Genomic DNA, 18,805 nt, shown 5'->3' with positions numbered 1-18,805 from the left:
TCCCGCACTACTGATCTGTTACTTACTAAGTCATGTCCAGAAAATCTATTAGGCATTAAAACACTGAAAGAGTTAGGTGCAGTTATATGCTGTTCCCCAGAGGGAATACGATTGTTCCTACGTGACTTTAAGGGTCACTATGTATTACGAGATTTTGATTCAAGACTGTCTAATGTTCCGCAGCACTTATGGGCGCAAGGTCCAACTGATGTAGGTTACATGCAAATCACACCCTATCGTGTGACTCTCAAGCCAGGTGTAGTGTTACCACGAATCAGACAGTACAGATTGCCACCTGAGGCTGTAGCAGCCTTATCCAAAATTATTGACGAGCTTATTGCTCAAGGAGTGGTTGTAGAAACTGACTCCAATGTATGTAATTCTCCGATCATTCCAGTCATGAAACGTACTGATCCAAATGCACCCCCAGTATATCGATTAGTGATTGACCTACGAGAGCTTAATAAATGTATTATTCCGCAGTACCCAGTTGTCCCAGACATCTCTTCCCTATTAACGGCCATTGATTCCGAAGCCACGTTCTTCACTGTCATAGACCTCAAGAACGCATTTTTCAGTGTCCCTATTCATCCAGACAGCCAGTTCCTTTTCGGATTTTGTTTAAATGGAAGGAGCTATATGTTCACACGCGCTCCTCAAGGTTTCACAGAAAGTCCTAGTATTTATAGTCAAGCACTCAAGAGACAACTAGACAACATTCACATGCCAACTGACACTGCCCTGCTCCAGTATGTCGATGATCTACTGATCACAGCCCGTTCTGAACGTACTTGCGAGCGAGCATCACTGACAGTCTTGTATTTCCTAGCCGAGATGGGGCACAAGGTGTCCCCTTCTAAGCTTCAATTCTGTGTCCAGCAAGTGGTCTACTTAGGACACTTACTGTCCAAGAGGGGTAGGCAGTTGACACCAGACCGTATCCAGTTAATAGCGAGTCTTCCTCAGCCCAAGACCCAGAAGGAGGTACGTGCTTTTATTGGCCTTACTTCTTACTGCAGACAATGGATTCCTCAGTATGCATTTCTAGCCAAGCCACTGATACAGTTAACGACACAGGAGGCAGCCGTATCGACTGTCCTCCCTTGGACATCTGAACATACACTTAGTTTCAATGAGTTAAAGAAAGCCCTATGCCAAGCTCCAGTTCTAGCAACACCGAACTACAGTAAGTCTTTTACACTTTTCGTTACTGAACGCGAAGGTACAGCATTATCTGTTCTCACACAAGATCAAGCAGGACAATACAAGCCCTGTGCTTATTTTTCGAGCACATTAGATCCTGTAGCCCAGGCTCTGCCTGCGTGCCTCAAGTCAGTTGCAGCCACAGCACTAGCTATCAGACAAAGTGATTCCATAGTCTTAGGACATACCTTGACAGTACAAGTTCCACATTCCGTGGAAGTTCTTTTAAACCGAACACAAACTCAGCACTTGACAATTGCACGTTTAACAGGTTATGAATTGACACTGTTCCAGCCACACATAGAAATCAGACGCTGCAACGTTTTAAATCCTGCTACACTGTTACCATCAGTTAATTCAAATCCAGCCACACATGATTGCGTGGAAGTAGTTAACATTACGACAAAGCCAAGACAAGATCTGACAGATACTCCGTTACCAGACCCCGACCTGACACTTTATGTGGATGGTTCATGTATGAGAACAAGTACAGGAGAACTAGTCACCGCATATGCAGTGACTACTGACACTGAAGTTATTGAAACACACCGTATTGATACCCTGTCCGCTCAAGCAGCAGAGCTAGTTGCTCTGACACAAGCCTGCATACACGCCAAGAACTTGAAAGTTAATGTTTACACAGATTCACGTTACGCATTTGGAGTTGTACACGACTTCGGAGTGCTCTGGCAGGAGAGAGGTTTCATGACTTCTCATGGAACCAAGATTCAGCATGGTCTCCTTATTCAAGCTCTGTTAGATGCCATACATTTACCGACATCTATCGCTATCATGAAGTGCAAAGCACATACGAAAGTTACTGACACCATTTCTCAAGGTAACGATCTAGCAGATCGCACAGCCAAGCTCACAGCACAGACTCTAGACATTCCAGTTAACATGACACACACTCCAGATCCGATTACATGCATGACAGTTAAGGACCCTACACAAGATGTCATAGATATCCAGTTACATGCTACTCCCGAAGAAATCAAGAAATGGTCCGAACAAGGAGGGGTCCAGACAGATCAAGGATGGTTAACAAAGGGTAGAGCCACATGGTTTCTCCCCGACTCCATGGTTCAAGTCATTATTAATACCGCACATAGTCCAGCACATTTAGGAGAAAAAGCTATGTTAGACAGTATCCAGAACATTTGGTTCAACAAGCATTTACGAGCTGCAGCCAAGCAGAAAGTCCGTACCTGTATGATATGTTGTCAGTTTAATCCAGGTAAAAGTGTCCCGGTGGAACAAGGTGGATTCCAGCCCCCTGACCACCCTTTTGAAGTCCTCCAGATGGATTATATTCAGATGGAGCGATGTCGAGGTTTCAAGTATGTCCTTGTAGTTGTATGCGCTTTGTCCAGGTGGACAGAAGCATATCCAGTCCCAGATTACACAGCCGCGACCACTGCTAAGCAGTTGGTTCGTGAGTTCTTCCCCCGTTATGGACTCCCTAGAGTCGTATATTCTGACAACGGCCAGCCATTCTCATCTGAACTCATGAAGCATGTTTCCCTGTTGTTAGGGTACCAGTGGAAGTTTCATTGTGTACGCCATCCTGAAGCAGCCGGTCTTGTAGAGAGACATAATCAGACTCTGAAAATCCGTATCGCCAAAGTATGCAAAGAAAAAGGTGTGGACTGGCTAATAGCTCTGCCAGTCGCTTTATTTTATATGCGCATGGTCGCACATTCCAGATCAGGTCTGTCCCCGTATGAGGTCGTTTTCGGCCGCCCCCCTAACATGTGGGGTACTCCTAGACCCCGAAGTATTACCGATGTTTCAAGTAATATGCTGACAGATTACCTAGCTTCCTTGATGTCTGCCCTCAACTCATGTCGTTCACAGGTTGCCGCCGCATTTCCAGACAATACCGAGGTGGCACCGCATGAAATTGTTCCAGGATCCATGGTGATGGTGAGGAATTTTGACAGATCAAGTCCGCTGGAGCCTCGCTGGAAAGAGCCCCGACAGGTCCTCCTCACCACCCGTACAGCCGTGAAGTTGGAAGGTCGCAAAGGCTGGGTGCACCTTTCTCATGTAAAACAATTTAATGGACTGAAACCCGTCTTAAAGAACATTTCCCAGGATTTGAAGGATTGCCAAAATATTGTTCTCAAGGACTGTCCCGCAAAAGACATTGCTACAACCCCTCCCCTGTTAGAGAAAACTCCGCAACAGGAGTACAAGCTAAAACTCCGGTCTAGTAAAATAAGTCAGTCAGTTTGATTGTCTAAGTCCTCCCCTAGGTGAAACGGTTAGACTGTTTCTGACATGTATAAAATAGACCCCCATAGTGAGAGAGTTAGTCAAAACTCAATTCGATGTATCGTTTTTCTATGTTTCATATTGTTTCTCAGCATTATGATTTCCTGCACCAGTTATGCATTTTTCTTGTATTTCCCAGTTCTTCATGTAAATAAGTCTGCTAATGCTACAGTAGAGCACACGTTTAGTGATCTGCCTCCTCATGAACTCTCTTACCGCCTCGCTATGCGAAATAACTCATTCATCCGCATGTTACATTACTCACATCAGACCAGCAATGCCACTAATTGTTGGGTGTGTGGTCGACTCCCCCCTTTCCAGATGCCGAAGGGAGTTCTGCCACTTTTTCCTTATCCATTTTCACATAATGGTTCGTGTGGAGCATGGTCCACGTTAACGTCATCCTCAACAGATATGTCTTTTCTTAACAATACATGTTTTCCAGACAAGCAAGGTCTTCCCCACAGAACAGGGTTAGATCTAGAAAATGAAGTGTATAATTTAGGTAATTATTCTTCGAATTTCATGGTCTTGAATGTTCAGTCTGATACTACTCCAGACTTACCTGCTATTTCAGTACTGCCAGTCAAAGGTGAATTATGTGTCCGAAATAATGGTTCCGTACATGTAGGACATAGTGATTGTACTACTATTGTCAAGTATAGTGACAGTGGGAAATCTATTTTCAAAGCTTCACGTCATTCTTATTTTATTTGTGGTCAAACTGCATATGTTCGTCTGCCCCTCGGTTGGGAGGGAACCTGTTACATTGCCTTCCTACTGCCACCAGTTTTCCTAGCCCCACCTGATTATCATAGAAACACACATCTAGTACACGTTAGACATAGAAGGGAGTCCCCAATTGTCGATTATACTGAAACTGCTCTAGAACAGTATACAGATTTCAACAGAGGTTTCTTTTTCTTTATAGGACCTATCCAGAATAGTAAGCTAATCCGTAGGTTAACCAGAACTCTTGAAGCAGTAGTCAATGAGACTGCTTCTGCTCTAGGTAATTTAACTGAAGAGCAATCTGCTATGAGATTTGTCGTTTTACAGAATCGTCTCGTCCTTGACGTCATACTGGCCGATAGGGGCGGGGCCTGTAGAGTCATCGGATCTAGTTGCTGCATTTTCATTCCAAATAACGCGCCGTCTGTTTATTCAGCTATAACCAGACTCCATAAAATTGCCCATCTGTTACACCAAGATCCAGGCACCTGGACATGGTCCGGTTGGTTCTGGAATATAATTTCCGCATGGGGATGGAAAATATTGTCCTTCCTAGGTATTGCAGTAGCGATCATATTCAGCTGCTGTCTCTGTATACAATGTGGCCCTGCGATTTGCGGCATTTGTGCTACTTCTTGTATTCCTAGTCCCAAGCCCCGTTCTAAATCCCGTTCCAGGATAATTCGAGACGAGCAAATGATACTGTATGAAATGATAGATGGTATCATGAATATTGATGTTTCCTGATGGAAACGTAGTGACAAGGAGGGAATGTGGAAAAGTAAATTTTGCCATTGTTCTGTGTCCCTACATGTCATCCATCATATGTTATGTGTGCATGAATAAATATGCATATGCATTCCCCATGTTCGATTAATGACGCAATTATAGTTGTGTCCATCTCTAATATGCCAGTTTCTAGTCCTCGTGAATACTACGAATATCAGGCCTATGTAAAGTTACGTTGCCACGTTTCTCAGTGTGCACGTTATTTCATTGTAAAGTCCCCGTTTCTAGGCCTCAAAAGGGCCTGGACACCAGATTCAGCTCCTGTCTCCTGAAAACCTCGCCGAGGAGCGATACAGCCCCCACCTGTATCCTCGACCCTTCACTTACTTCCTGCCTCACAGTGCCCGGTTCAACCTGGCTCTGCCTCTGAGTCTGCCAAAAGTATGTTATAGTTCCAGTTATCAGTTCAGTCCTCCTTCTCTGCATTCCTAAGTTACTGAACTGCATCAATAGTTTCCGTCATTGTCTAGCCTTTCCGGCTCCATGTAAGAGAAAGACTGCATTTAATGGTCATTTAATATTCTTCATCACGCACTACATGTAGAATAATGCATGGTCCAGTCTTAGAATCAAGTTAGCTTTTCCCCTCCTGACTTCTAGTTTATATCAACATGTTCTCTAAACATCAGATACTAGATACTGTTTAGGTACATGTCGCCCTGACTCTCCAGACTTCAGTCTCTGCTCCTAGCACAGAGTTCATAGCCCCCAGTTTCTCCTAGTGATACGTCATTGCTAGTTTGCGCGCACCATCAGGTTAGAGGTCCCGGCTCCTTAGGTAGTCCCCTCCATGGTTTCCGCCCCATTCATGACATATTCTGTTACGTTTGCATCACATGTCTATGTATACGCCCTGTTACACCTCTTTCCACCCTTATCTTTCGCGACTGCTACGCGTCACACCCTTTGCTCCACCCACTGCTCCGCCTATCATATGTACTGTAATGCAACTGTTTTACTATATATGCTTGTGTATTGTTATTAAATGCTAGCGCGCTCATCCCAGATCCAGCCCCAGCAGCTGCTGGGCCCTGCCATCCTATTCCTATGCAGGTTGTCCTGTTCCTGTCCTTTATGCTGTAATAAACCTGCGAAACTCCTACTACCTCGAATTTTGACTCTTATTTATTGAGCTATCTGTTATTCATTTATACATTCAAAAATAGGGTATTATTTATTTATTTACCACAACCTCCTACGTATCCGTTCGAGGTTTTGCAGCTAGATTTCATACATATGGAGAGGTGCAACAACTTAAAATACGTGCTCGTGGTTGTTTGTGCCTTCTCAAAATGGGTAGAAGCCTATCCCCTAAAAGACAATACTGCCTTGTCCACAGCGAAAGCCCTTGTAAAAGAGTTCTTCCCCAGGTTTGGAATGCCTAGAATGGTCTGGTCTGACAACGGAAGTGAATTTGTGGGTCGTGTGATGAAAAGAGTATGTGAAGGGCTAGGCATTAGACAGAAGTTCCACGCTGCAAATAACCCCCAATCAGCTGGATTAGTGGAATGTTACAATGGCACGCTTAAACTTAAATTGGCCAAAATCCAAGCGAGCACAGGTCTTAAATGGCCTGACGCTCTACCCTTAGCACTCCTATCCACCAGAATGACTGTGCATTCGCGAGTGAAACTCAGCCCCTATGAAATCATCTTTGGTCGGCCAGCCAACATATGGGGAGTGCCTAGGCCCACGAAATTCAGCGAGCTGCAACACCCTATTTTGCTTGATTACTTGTATGAATTGACGGCTAAATTGCGTGTTTTATATCAACAGGTCCACAACACCTTGCCTCCGGTCTCTGAGACTCCGGGTCACTCCATTGACCCCGGTTCATGGGTTCTCGTCCGCAACTTTCAAAGAACAAGAAACGACCAGCCCAGATGGACCGGGCCTCACCTCGTCCTCCTGTCTACAAGGTCGGCTGTTAGGGTGCAGGGGAAGGCCAATTGGGTCCATGGGATCCATTGTAAGAAGATACCCTTCCCTCTGCCACATGACCAATGGGTCCAGAAAGGAGGCACTGACTCAGAGCGCACAACTGATGAACGTGTAAAAGAAACTAACCCTGACTGTGAAAGCGAGAAAATTTTTCGAGAAACTGTGCCACCACCAGAACAATTGAACCCTGTGGAACCTGAACTACTATTTCTGGACCAGACAGTACCCGGGAAGAGACGCTACAATTTACGACCAAGAAAAACAGACTAATTAAAAGTGATTCCTTTTTGTGATCTGAGAGAAAACCCTATGGACTAATAAAATGTGTCTTTTCCCCAAATCCTATTTTTGAAAGTGCAGATCTCCCATCTAGGTAACTTGCTTATTTTTGTTTTTCGAACCGCCATCCGGGTTCCGCTGCTAGGGTCGCGGTTGATTAAAGACTTTTGGGTGCAGCTGGCGACGTTAGGTCGGTAGTTCTGGTCGGTCCAAGGGAGTTGCCCTAGACTGACGGAAGCATCCTTTAGCAGAGGCAACCTACCACCGCGGGCAGCACCTTAGAGAGGATGGAGTTTCCTGATGTGGAGAGGCCTGCCAAACAAATGAACTTTAAGCAGAGACTTTTTAACACGATGACGAAGAAAAGTTTTATAATAGTGTGTATTTTTATGCTATCCAGCGTAATGGTCTTTTTGATCAGCTATGTTTTATTCTCTTTTCATGTGACATTTGCGCCCACTACATCACCCATACCTCCTCCTACTGTTTCCTCTCATTCTTTCCACCCTCTGCCTGACCACAAATCAAATAGGAGATTAGAGTTCATTAATAACTCCTTCGTTCAGTTATTACACCAACACCAACTTGTAATGAACACAACTAACTGTTGGGTGTGTGGTCTCATGCCCCACACCACGGATAAAGGTATCCCCTATTTGGTCCTGCCATTTAGTCACAATGGTTCAGTCTGGGCATATAGGACAATGTTCATATATGCACGAGAAATCCAACCCCTACGTTCTGTAAAAGACAACCTCAAGACTAGCGCCCTAGTCAAAGGTATAGTTGACATGATCAAGGAAGTAACCTCTTACGAAGATACCCCGGATGATGAGATACTTGCATATGTAGGTTGGAACGTGACCGGATATGGCACTACATTAAGTGAGAAACAGCAAGCCAAAAGATCGTCCCCTATCTGGATCGTACCTCATCAAGGTCACCTGTGTCTGCAAGGTATTGGCAAGAATCCCAGAGCTCAGCTAGGGAAGAGTGTCTGTACAGAAACATATGTTTTTGGATGTCAGACTTCCCCTGCGTTTTTAGCCGCTAAGGGTACTTATTTCATCTGCCATGATAGAGCCTATACATGGTTGCCCCCTGACTTCTCGGGCTCATGTTTTGTTTCATTCCTGTTACCTCCCACCTACACAGCAGCGGCGGATTACCATCGGACAAGGGTAGTTAGAGGTGTTTTGAGTAAAGAAGACACTGCAGGTCAAGAATTTGGTGACTTTGCAATGGGTTTTCTGCCGTTCTGGGGAGCCATGGCTAACAGCAGGAACATAAGGCAATTGACAAGGGTAGTTGAATTCACCGTGACTGAAACTGCTGGTGCCCTTAGTAACCTGACTGCTGAGCTCCAGTCGGATCGACTTATGACCCTTCAGAACCGGGTCGCTTTGGATGTAATACTTGCGGACCGAGGTGGAGTATGCAAATTGATCCAGTCTAGTTGTTGCATTTTCATCCCAGATAATGCTCCAACAGTGTACAGGGCCATCTCCAAACTGCATAAGATTTCCAAATCTATTCATGTGGATAAAGGAGATTGGTCATTAATGGGATGGTTCTGGGAACTGATATCTGCCTGGGGATGGAAAATTCTGATGGTCATCGGGATGGTCTTAGCCATTCTTTTCCTGTTCTGTCTATGCATACAGTGTGCTCCTGCAATATGTGGCCTCTGTGCTACATCATGTGTGAGGAAGCCTGTGTCAAGAGATGAACTCAGTACTAGAATGATGTTACAGCAACATCTCAATGACCTTAGGAATATAGATCTGGACTCAGACTAACATGAGGATAGATTAATTGCCTATGTAAGGGCAAAAGGAGGGTTTGTGGTTCTGAAAATCTGGATTCATATAATAGTACTAGACTCGAGAATAAAAACTTAGTCGAAATAGGACGAATTTGGTATCAAAAGACCGAGAATGACGAGTACATCATGTACATGTATTTTCGGCGTATTCGAGTGACGATTTCACCTCGAAATCGTCATTTACATTCTGAACCCCACTCCCATTTATATGTTGCCATTTACATAGGCCTTAATCCAGTTGAATTCGATTCCACAAGGACACATACTCCTTAATCGACTTCTCCCTGACCTCAGTACAAGTTAGAACCATTGCCCCAGGCCGAACTCGTTAGGTCAGTTCCCTCCCAGTGGCCGAGCAAGATAGCCTCTAGGCTCAACCAGCCATAAAACCATTACAGCGCGCACACCTGCCATATCTCGCTCACATCTTTTCTCCACTCCTTTTCTTCACTTGCTTTATGACGGGGAGGTGACCGATTTTATTAGGGGTCCAGCGATATCTGATGAAATGTTGGGCCTTGCCGGATGATTTGTTATGGGCAGCACGACGTGAAATATGGACATGTCATCATGACTCTGCTTTTCCTTTTGAACCAGAATATGTTAACTATTTACTTTATGACCAAGAATGTTTTGCCCAAGGCCCAAAACTGTGTATAAGAAGAGAAGCCTGACTTCATGAAAGTGTGCAGTCTCCTGAGAATATACCTATTGTACTTCTAGGACCCTGTTACCTTGGTTGCAGCCAATAAACTAATCTTTGACTTCACCTAGAAGACTCTGAGTTTCTGTAGGTCTGACTCAGGAAGAACCCGAGGTCTCTGGGTGTTGATTCCCTGACACTGCTGGGTTACCGGTTCTGTGCCGGTTCTTAAAAACCCAAGTACCTCACTCCCGGGCCCGACAACCGTCGCATGTGTGACTCCAGCGACACCTGCCTCAGTGATCTGCAGACTCCCCACCACCACCACCACCACCACCAATACCACCAGTACCACCACTCCTGCCTGTGCCACCCTGCCTAACCCAGCACACGACGCAGGTCCATCGGCCTCACACCCAAGCAGGGTGAGTGGGCCACAAAGGAGAGAGGCGACGGCACATCAGGCAATCAGGCGACCCACACTCCGCCGTACAGAGGAAGGACAGCTACCCCATCCTGTGGCAGAGTCCCTTCAAGCCCTAGCCAGGTGCCAGGCGTCATACGACCGTTCCCAGGAACATGCAGATCGTGCACACCAGGACTCGGTGGACAACACGAACATGTTGCGCGAAATTTCGGGGTACCTTAGCCAGATAGTGCACATCATGGGCCAGCAGACAACAATGTGGAGGGAATGGATTGCCCGGAACAACCCCATCCCCCCTCCACCAATTGTCGTTACGCCACCGCCACCGTCACCTCCACCTCCAACGCCACCGTCACCTCCACCTCCACCTCCACCGCCACCACCACCTGTGCCACGTGAGTCCCAGGCACTCCACACCACTGGAGTCAAGCTAGCCGGGCTGATGAGAGGTGTTGCCTCGAAACCGGGCCGGTCCTCGGATGCTTGATTCCGTTCTGGGAAGGACATGGCTTTTGTAGTTCGGACTGGACTGTTCCCATGGGGCACAGGGTCAGCGCTGATTTGCATATCGCCATTGTCTAACCCAGGGTGGTGTGGAGTGGAAAAACGATGGATTTGGGCCCAGATCTTTGGACTGGGGTGAAATGTGTGACATTGATCCACATTCTGTCCATCACTGTTGTGTTTGCAATTACCTGGCGACGGATGTGGCCCATGAACAACCTGCACCCCCAGCTGACTCAGTTCCACCTCAAAGACGGAGGGGCCGCCCGAGGCTGGAAGTGGGTGAGAGCAGTGTTGGAGCGCCATCCACACGCTCCAAGAGGGGCCGCCAATGACTTTGTCACTGCCTGTGCCAGACATTCACCCTGCAAAGTATCCTGTCCCACATAGACAATCATTGCCACTGGTCTGCTGGACTAGCCTGACACCCCCCAATGTGGTGTCAGCACGGACATTTCATCTGCCATTACCTTCAACTCCAACTCCCTCCCCCCCCACTTACTTGTAAATAATCACCAGCACAAATGCACAACCTGTAAATAAATGTCACTTACACACTCAATGATGTTTTGCCTCCATGTTTATTCACAAGATTGCCTTCAGAAACAGACGTAAACAGGTGCAGGGATCCTAGTCGTACATAATCATGGCGCTGCGGGAGTGACCTAGGGAAAATCAGAGACAGCAAACACACGTCATGAAACAGATTCACACACATCACAACACACTGCACAGCAACATTCCACAAACTACACTCATCACAAAAGCATGGGATGAGAGGAAACACATCATGGAGACTTGTATGTCCAAAGAAATGAAGACACACATATGCAACCATCACAGACCAGAACACACAGCTGATGCACCCCACATCCACACAACACCAGCAAACATACATAAGGCATTGTCAACCGGCACAAGAGGTAGTTACTCACATTCAAGGGAAGTAGCGATCAATGAGCTGGCGCCTCTGGTCCACACCTTCCTCCTCACCACTATCCTCATCAGTCGACATGGGTGGGATGGGAGGCCGAGGAACTTGTTCGTCTTCAGGGTGCAAGAGCAGTTCAATGTCATTGCGCATGGCCAGGTTGTGGAGCATGCAGCAGGCAATCACGATCCTGCATACTTTGCCTGGTGAGTAAGGCAGGGCCCCTCCGGTCTTATCCAGGCACCGAAACCTAGACTTTAGCAGTCCGAAGGTACGTTCAATCACTCTCCGTGTCCTTCCATGTGCATCATTGTAGCGCATTTCACCCGCTGTTGTAGGATTACGTAGGGGACTCAGGAGCTAGGGCCGGTTTGGGTACGCCGAGTCGCCTATGTGGGGGGATGACAGACACAAATATCACAACAAGATATGGTGGGTACCCCATGCCACACAGAGATCACAAAAGTCCCCACTGCACACTCACCAACAAGCCACGCTTGACCGGGTCGCAGATTTGCCATCAGTTTGGGGACAATGCTGCTCCGCATGATGTGGGCGTCATGTGCGGAGCCTGGAAATCTTGCACACACATGGGAGATGATGTTGTTTTCCAGGCACACCACCTGCACGTTCAGCGAATGTAAGTGCTTGCGATTCCTAAAAACCTGCTCACGTGCCCGTGGTGGAATGATAGCGATATGTGTGCCATCAATTGAACCCACTACGTGTGGTATCTGGCCCAGTGCATAGAAGTCTGCTTTGACTGCTGGCAACTCTTCCGGCCGTGGGAAATGGATGTAGTCATTCTTGTACAGCATCATAGCTCTTACAACATCCCGAAGTACCGTGCTGAACATGGACTGTGACATCCCCCCGGCATATCCAACTGTGTACTGAAAGGTGCCAGTAGCAAAGAAATGTAGTGCTGCCATAACCTTTGCTGTGGGTGTAATAGAACCAGGATACGTCCTTCGTGGCTGCAGATGAAGAGACAATTGGGCAACAAGCTCCATCAACCGACGTCGATCCAGCCGGAATTTCCTAATCACCTCCTCGTCAACCATATCCTCCAGCACAGTGTATGGCCGATGCACATTTGGAGCCCTCCTGTGTGGGAGAGAGATGCAACTTGAGTCAACTTACAAACGACGCATACGTGTGCAACTCCATCACATGTAAGCCAACATTAGCAAGAACAAAAATGTTTAGTAGAATGGTCATATGTGTGACATCTCTGATAGTTAATACAATACGGAGTGGCCCTTTAACAATGTGCAGCCACTTGCAACAGGAAGTGTGTCAACACGTACAACGCAACTTAGTCACATGTGAACATTACTGACAATACGTGTGTCTTGACCCTAATGTTTAGAAGCCACATCACAGACACACATGCAAGTGCATGCACACAAACGATAATGATACACACACACCATGTCATCATGCACCAATGCCAACACCAATAATGTTGAGCATACGGTAATAACATGCATGGTGACACAACATCCAAGACACATACACTGAATGCATGTGTACCACCACCATTGTAGTCACCTCGCCAGAACCACACACTGACAACAGATTCATAATTTGGCCATACAGCCGTGATGTACTGTGTAGTTGTGAAGATGTAATAACGTCTGTAGGGTCACACCCGACGTCAACACGTCAAAATGCACATCTGTTGCACATTGTGTGCCCACCGATGGGCATAGTATGGACACACATGGAATAGTGAATGACATATGAAGTTTCCCTATCACGCTCACAACCCTCATGACGCAACTGCAGACAACACATCACGGTGCAGCGTCTGACAAGATAAAATCATTGGCGCCGCCATGGCTGTACACAGCTTCCGCTACTTTCCAATGGCCATACGCGGCCAGCGGCCCTCTTCCCATTGGCTGCATGTGCACGACCGTCACGGGCACACATCGGCAACCGCACGTGCAAGCTTCCTGCACGGAAGCTTCAGTTGCAACAATGTTCTATCACTGGCGCCACCATGGCGGTGCACGTACTCAGCGGGGGAGGTGCAGGACTATACACCCTTTATATGTACTCAATGGACATGGCAGTTCATGTCCCCTCTTACAGTCGCATTGCATCATCCACCGTACACCGGCCGGAGCGGCCGGGCCTAGGCCGGCCGTGCCGGCCATGTCCACAACCGCCGTGCCAGCCATGTCCACAACTGCCGTGCCAGGCCGGCCTAGGACGGCCGTGCCGGCCATGTCCACAACCGCCGTGCCAGCCATGTCCACAACGCCGTGCCAGGCCGGGCCTAGGACGGCCGTGCCAGCCATGTCCACAACCGCCGTGCCAGCCATGTCCACAACCGCCGTGCCTGGCCGGGCCTAGGACGGCGGTTGTGGACATGGCTGGCACGGCGGTTGTGGACATGGCTGGCACGGCGGTTGTGGACATGGCTGGCACGGCGGTTGTGGACATGGCCGGCATGGCCGTCCTAGCCCCGGCCTGGCACGGCGGTTGTGGACATGGCTGGCACGGCGGTTGTGGACATGGCTGGCACGGCGGTTGTAGACATGGCCGGCACGGCCGTCCTAGGCCCGGCCTGGCACGGCGGTTGTGGACATGGCCGGCACGGCCGTCCTAGGCCCGGCCTGGCACGGCGGTTGTGGACATGGCTGGCACGGCGGTTGTGGACATGGCCGGCACGGCCGTCCTAGGCCCGGCCTAGGACGGCGGTTGTGGACATGGCTGGCACGGCGGTTGTGGACATGGCCGGCACGGCCGTCCTAGGCCCGGCCACTCTGGCCGGTGTACGGTGGATGATGCAATGTGACTGTAAGAGGGGACATGAACTGCCATGTCCATTGAGTACATCTAAAGGGTGTATAGGCCTGCACCTCCCCCGCTGAGTACGTGCACCGCCATGGTGGCGCCAGTGATAGAACATTGTTGCAACTGAAGCATCCGTGCCTGAAGCTTGCACGTGCGGTTGCCGATGTGTGACCGTGACGGTCCATGCACATGCAGCCTATGGGAAGAGGGACGCTGGCCGCGTATGCCCAATCGAAAGTAGCGGAAGCAGTGCACCGCAACACCAGGGCCAATCATTGGCCCTTTTACGAACACGCATCCAGGGCTGACCAATTGCTGGCGACGTATGCCACTGACACGTGCTGAGGGCCCTATATATGTGTGTTGTCCAAAAGCACACATCCTACCCTGGGAACCAGTGCTGCCTGTTCACCTCGACCTTCTGCTACTGCTGAGCTGACCACCGACTGCTGCCTGTGACCATCACCTCGACCTGCTGCTGCTGCTGAGCTGACCACCGACTGCTGCCTGTGACCATCACCTCGTCCTACTGCTGAGCTGACCAACAACTGCTGCCTGTGACCATCACCTCGACCTGCTGCTGAGCTGACCACCGACTGCTGCTCTAGTGCCATACTCCGTGATCTTGCCATGTCGGGAGTCAAAGAGATCCGGTCTCGTCCCTTCACCGCCGCGGAGCTTGATGTCCTCGTGGACGGTGTGCTCCGCAACTATGGACAGCTCTACGGCGCACCCGGACAGGTGGTAAGTGCAGTGTGGGACATGTTGGTGTGCATGAGGGGGCCAATGACTCCTGGCTACTGCAATCTTAGCTGTGTAGTGTGAGCTCGACATATTTTCAGGATTGTGCATGGTGGATGACAGATATATGTTGCCCCTATCTGTGTGACAGGCCGACTGTCCACTGACTTACACCTTTTTGTCTCCCATCATGGTAGGTCAAGCTGCACCTTCGCAAGGACGTGTGGAGGAGCATTGCACGTGAAGTACGGGCATTGGGGGTGTGCAACAGACGACATACACACTGCCACAAACGCTGGGACGACATTTCCAGGCTGAGCAAGAATGTAGCGGAAGTGACACTGGGGATGATGCCAAGGACGCCACGTCTGGCCTGACGCTCCATGACCCCTCTCATGCACCGTATCATTGCTGTGACGCATCCTGACCTGTCCGAACGGCTGAGTGTCGATCAACAGCAAACTAGCGATGAGCATACTATCTGTGTAGGAAACTTGTGAGTGCAATGCAGGTATTGATGCACAGACACAGTATTGAGTTCGGTGGTGCGTATGTATCACTGTGATGCCATGTTGGTCCCATTGGGTGGGTGTAATTTGACATCCAGGTCCGGCATGTTGACACGCCACTTGCTTAGTAGTTGAGTGTTGAAGCACATGCCGTAGTGGTCCGTGGCCCCATGGCAAGACATGTGTGCAGATGTACGTGCTCCTGCCCTGTCCGCATGCTGTACATGTGTCACGGCCACCAACGCTTATGTAATGTGAGGATGACTGGTAGAGGTGGGCCGTGTGCAGGATGGGGGCTACAAGAACTTTGTCAGCTATGGAATTAGGGAATCCTTGTCCTTCTGTACGTGAGTGTGCCCATGACTTACACCTCTTTTATGTGCATTTCAGCTATGACAGAGGACACTCAGCCACAGACGGAGGAGATTAGTCGAGGCAATGAGTCCAGGTCAGACTTCGCACACACGCAGACTGACACAGAGGAGGGCAGCGCAGGAGAGGGGGACAGGACCGTCCCTGAGGACTCGCATGTGGAGACACCATCGTCCTCATCTTCGGAAAATCTTGGTGAGCCAGCACTGTTGTCACAGACTGGGAGAGGGCAATCAACACCTTCTGTTGGAACACAGCACACAGGGCCCACACTTCCGCCAACTGCACCATGTACTGTTCGTGCACGCAGGAGTAGGGGGAGCAGAGTGGCGTTCGGTGCAGGCACCGCTGCCCCTGCCACGGTGAGCCAAAATGCACTGCGTGCTGAGGCTGTTGATCTGCTGCGACAGCTGTGTGTGGGGCAGACCAATATGACAAATGCTTTCCAAGACCATGATAGGAAGTTGGGGCAGGTGGTGGCATTCATGGAAGGGATGCATGGCGATCTTGCTGGTCTACACAGGACAGTGCAGTCATTGGCAAGCAGTATGTCGTCTGCAATAGTACAGTCGCATGGACAGGGTGCTACTTCTGTTTCCCCATCTACACCACTGGATGTCTCAGGGGGTAGTGATTATTCTGAGCAGGACTCTAATACAGGTTATTGCACTAGAAGCAGCGTCAGACAGCACGTCAGGGCACGGAGGCCGCAGACACCATCCCCTAGGTCAGCAAAATCTGGTCACGAAGACAACGTCAGATACACTGGAGTACACACACAGGATCCACAAGTGTTGTTTGGGGACATGGCTACACAGGCATTCAACACAAAGGGTACTCCCAAAGCAAGGGATACTCACAAGTCCATGGACAGTCCCTTGGACAAGGCCACTCAAAAGACAAAGGCACCTCAAAAGAGCAGGGAAAGTCCCAAGGGCAGGCCCACAACAGAGGAAAGGGCCACTCCCAAGGACAGGGACAAGGACAGTCACAAGACAAAGGCACCTCCTAAGAGCAGGGAGAGTCCCAAGGGCAGGCCCACAACAGAGGAAGGGGCCACTCCCAAGGACATGGACAGTCAAAAGACAAAGGCACCTCCTAAGAGCAGGGAGAGTCCCAAGGGCAGGCCCACAACTGAGGAAAGGGCCACTCCCAAGAACATGGACATTCAAAAGACAAAGGCACCTCCTAAGAGGAGGGAGAGTCCCAAGGGCAGGCCCACAACAGAGGAAAGGGCCACTCCCAAGGACATGGACAGTCAAAAGACAAAGGCACCTCCTAAGAGGAGGGAGAGTCCCAAGGGCAGGCCCACAACAGAGGAAAGGGCCACTCCTAAGGACAGGGACAAGGACAGTCAAAAGACAAAGGCACCTCCTAAGAGCAGGGAGAGTCCCAAGGGCAGGCCCACAACAGAGGAAAGGGCCACTCCCAAGGACAGGGACAGGGAAAGTCAAAAGACAAAGGCACCACCTAAGAGCAGGGAGAGTCCCAAGGACAGACACACAACAGAGCATGGTCCATCTCCCAAGGGCAGGGACACACACAGAGAGCAGGTGTCTACTGGAGACAGGTACACCACAGACGATAAGTCTGCTGGCAGGAACAGGGCACCGACCAAGGCACAGGCAAAATCCAGAGACAACACTCCACCTACGGATAAGGCACTTCCTACAGACAAGGCTCCTACCATGGACGATGGCGCAGTCAAGGACAGGCATACATCACCCCTGGCTGCACTGCGGCTGATGTTTTCGAATGAACGCCAAACAGATGTCTCCGCGGTGGAGTCCCACCATACCTCCACTCCCATCCAGGCCAGTCAGAAGCAGAGGAGGGAGTCCCCTGTTGTTGCATCCCCCATTACACATGAATCTGAGTCCAGGCGGCAGGCACACAGCAAACGACAAGCATGCTCCAGCATGTCCCCAGACACCCGATCCCCGGCTGCAGATGCTCCACCTATGGTGGGTGATATTTGTTTAGAGTCCCCACCACTTGCCAGTCCTGTCCTGTCCAGGGTGCACTCACATATCCCTAAGAAACGCAGACACACACCATTGACACCTGCCCACCCCGATGTAGCTCAAGGTCAGCTATCCCCAGCTCCCAGGGCCACCCTGCCTCCTGGCCCATACAGCCCTGTGGCTCATTATTTCAGTGGTCCCAGTGCCGCAGGTGCAGTTGACTCTCATGTATCAGATAGTGCCACTGGGTCTGTTGTTTGCGGTCATGCATCATGTAGTAGCACAGTCTCAGTTGTGCCCTCGCCTGTTGCAGGTCCTGGCAGTGTATCTGGGTCTATGGCTCATGTGTCAGTGAGTAGATCTGTGGCTGTGTCGCACACTCCTGTTTCTGGTGCTGGCAGTCTGTCTGGGTCAGTGGCTCACGTGTCAGTCACTACATCTGTGGCTGTGTCTCACATTCCTGTTGCTGGTGCTGGCAGTGTGTCTGGGTCTGTGGCCCATGTGTCTGTCACTCGGGCTGTGGCTGTGTCTCACATTCCTGTTTCTGGTGCTGGCAGTGTGTCTGGGTCTGTGGCCCATGTGTCTGTCACTCGGGCTGTGGCTGTGTCTCACACTCCTGTTTCTGGTGCTGGCAGTGTGTCTGGGTCTGTGGCCCATGTGTCTGTCACTCCGGCTGTGGCTCTGTCTCACACTCCTGTTTCTGGTGCTGGCAGTGTGTCCGAGACAGGAAGTTCACGCAGTCCACCTGATTCTGTGATGTGAGGTGCTGATCACTTCACTCACATGTTATTTCACATGGTGTGTCCATTGTCCATTGAGAACAGCCTTGCACTGTTGTGGTCCCTGGGACAGGTTGGTTG

Source organism: Lissotriton helveticus, chromosome 4_1 (assembly GCF_964261635.1).
Source record: "Lissotriton helveticus chromosome 4_1, aLisHel1.1, whole genome shotgun sequence".
NCBI classification, from domain to species: domain Eukaryota; kingdom Metazoa; phylum Chordata; class Amphibia; order Caudata; family Salamandridae; genus Lissotriton; species Lissotriton helveticus.
The sequence above is the reverse complement of the archived record's forward strand: the minus strand, read 5'-3'. Positions refer to the sequence as shown.